Source organism: Euprymna scolopes, unplaced genomic scaffold (assembly GCF_053919585.1).
Source record: "Euprymna scolopes isolate OS-2025 unplaced genomic scaffold, ASM5391958v1 sca46, whole genome shotgun sequence".
NCBI classification, from domain to species: domain Eukaryota; kingdom Metazoa; phylum Mollusca; class Cephalopoda; order Sepiida; family Sepiolidae; genus Euprymna; species Euprymna scolopes.
In genome coordinates, this window is record NW_027633502.1 from 69795 (window position 1) to 73168 (window position 3374).

General features: G+C 38.1%; 1 pseudogene; it reads right to left on the reverse strand.

Moving 5' to 3' along the window:
* Positions 1–2576: 2576 nt before the first annotated feature.
* Positions 2577–2714, reverse strand: LOC145274800 (U2 spliceosomal RNA; annotated as a pseudogene).
* Between the last annotated feature and the right edge of the window lie 660 nt (positions 2715–3374).

Here is a 3374-nt window from a genome sequence, read left to right on the forward strand (position 1 = left end):
TTGCTTATTTTTATTAATGATAAATTAATCATTTAATTTATTTATTTTTCCACATTTTATTACGTCTAATATTAAAGCTCTATCTATAATATTGAGTAATCTTTTATCAAGATAGGATCTAATATAAAATATCTATATTGCTATTATATATACATATGTGTGTGTGTGTGTGTGTGTGTGTGTGTGTGTGTGTGTGTGTGTGTGTGTGTGTGTGTGTGCGTGCGTGCGAGGTGCCTTCAAAATCTTTCCAGATATTTTTTGTACAGGCATTTAAAATTTTCGTAGACTTTCGAAAATTCAGTATGTTATTGCTATACATCTTATGAGTATGGCTGACCAATTTTTATGATTTCCGGCTCAAAGGAACAGCTACAACAGGAATTGAAATACACCCTACTAAAGCCTGATTGTCATAGACGGTGAATTTCAAAAATGCAATCTGGACGTGACGACACTTTAAAAGAACGATATGCAATAAAACTTTGATTAAAACTTGGAAAAATGGCACAGAAAACGTATGAAATACTTCAGATTTCTTTTATGAATAAGGGCTGTTCTTTGTCTATGGAGACAATAAGTGCACAGTTTGATGTCAGCGTCGAAACTGTGCACACCGTTATTCTTTAGGGATTGAAGATGCAAAAAATTTGTGTGAAGTTTGTTTCAAGGATGCTCAGAGAAAATCACAGACAGACCAAGATGTGCATCAAGACAGTTCCTCACCCTCCCTATAGTCCAAACTTTGCTCCCTGTGACTTTTTGTTATTCCCTAAGCTCAAGGAAAAGCTTGGAGGTTATCATTATGAGACAATTGAGGAGAAGAAAGAGACTGTGACAAGGATCATTGACACACTTACAACAGAGGATTTCCATTGAAGCCTCCGAGAAGTTGTTGTCACGCTACAACAAGTGCACTGCAGCCGGACGAGATTACTTCGAAGAGGACTAGAGTTTCATGCGTGCACTATCAATAAAAGTGCCCATACGAGAAATGTCTTAAAATTTATTGACGGTACCTCATACATATATGTGTGTATGTGCATGTGTGTGTGTTTATATATGAGTAGTGGGGGGGAGTTCGGTCTTGTTGGGTCGTAAAATACGCTTAAATATATTTTAATTCATGCATATTTCATATTTATTATTACAGAGCCAATTCGTTATTGGATATTATATTGTACCTAAACAATGATTTTGGTGCCATTAGCTAGAATCGAAACAAAAACATTTAGGGTTCCAGCCGTGTCTTCTACCGGAGCTTTAGACTTAGAATGGGTCCTTTATAACAAATGGATACCATTTGGTATGAAACACTCATTCTAAGTCAACGGGCTATAACTTTTTCTCACTTTTCACGGGTTAATGTATCTAGTATTTATTGTTTCAAAAATAATTAAATGTAATGTTAACTAAATAGATAACATAATCGCTGTATTTATTTAAAAAAAATTAACTGACACTCACAGTTAATTTTAGGAAACAAGGCGGATAGCCATTAGTCGCGTGCTCTCGTGTAATGAATGAGTGCGTGAATGTAGGATTGACATGAAATTCTTAATGCATCTAAAACCAAACTCCTATCCTTACATCATCAACGCTTTGATCCCCATCTGGCATCAATTGGGATGGATGGCTCTCGTCTGGGAGAGGCCCCGTGTTTTGACAAGCTTCTGGGTTTGACCTTTACTCCTGATCTGAAATGGAACACGTACATCAAGTCTGTTGCCAAGGTCACTGGAAAGATGGTGAGATCCTTCTACCGCTCCAGAGGATATCTCACTACTGATGCAATTCTCTATCTATATAAAAGCCAAGTATGTCCAAGGATGGAATACTGCTGCTATATCTGGGCAGGAGCTGCTAAAAACAGCCTATCCTGCCTTGACAGAGTACAAAATAGACTTCGCGGCTTAGTGGGGGGTGCCCTTTTCTCTACCCTGCAACCTCTCTCCCACAGAAGAGACGTTGCGAGCCTATCCTTGTTTTATCGTTATTTCCATGGCAGGTGCTCGTCTGAACTCTAATCTCTGGTCCCCCCTCGCCAATCTTTCACGAAAAACACCCGTCTAGCTGAATCCACTGTGAAAAATTTCCCCCACTCTTTATCTGTGGCTAAATCAAAACGTGGATTCCATGAACAAAGCTTCTTTCTTAGAACTGCACGCCTGTGGAACTCTGTTTCGTCTACCTGCTTCCCACCTGACTACACCTTGGATGTCTTCAAGTCCAACGTTAACAAATTCCTAATGAACCGCCCCCTTAAGTAAACACTTCATCAAATCTCCACACTAACGTAATGTACTTGCAATAACCCTTATCCCTGAGTGGCTTCCGGGCCTTGATAAGTGGTGACCACTGTGTAAAAAAAAAAGAAGATAAACTAAAATGGCCGAAAAATGGGCTGAAATGACTTAATAAATAAACAGTAAATGACTTAGAATGACTTTAATGAACTTAAGGATGAATTGAATGACCTTAAGAATGACTTAAATGCTTAAAAAATAACTGGAATCCTTCAAAACAACTTGAATGATCTGGAGAATGACTTGAATGGCTTTGAGACTGACTGGTTGTAAAGTGGGTGATCATTTTACTTTAAATTAATACAGAAAAGTGATCCCCCACTTTATATCACAAAGTTACAAACATAAGTACAGCATGTAGTAAGGACAGATACTACACTTTGATCTTGGCCAAAAAGCCAAGAAAAGGGTATTTATTTGCTCCCCCAACGAGCAAATTAGGCACAAGGCCGATTTTTAATGTGAGGAGTGAAGGGGAGATAGGGGACCAACTCCCCGGGGAGTAGGGGAACTGGATAGTGACAATTGGTATGAAGGGTTTCCCCTACATTGACCAAGGCCAAGAAAAGCTTTAAAGGCTAAGAACAGCATGTATTAACAACAGACCTTTGATCTTAATCAAAAAGGCCAAGCACAAAAGTGTTACGGACAGACCGACCGACCAACAGACCGACGGACCGACGGAGTGACTTATAGAGTCGCTTGCACGCGACTAAAAAGAAATACAGAGATTTATTATTTAAAAGAGAAATATTATTAGTGAATCATACAGATTGGTGTAGAACGCACCGTGGAACTTTTACGAGATTACGCTAATTTTTCCTTATTATCGGTAATGAATCGAGGAAACAAAATCGCAACTACAATTAAAATCTTGGCAGATGCGTATCCTTTATTTCCGATGCGCACTACTAGTTTCAACGGTTGTAGAGAAGCGGCCTGTAAATGGTGACGATAAAAAAGGCAGCCGAACGGGGAAAGGAAATACAATTAATATTAAGTATTAATAATAAATGACATTATATAGTCTTAATACTAATACTATATAGTCATTAATAATAAATGACATTA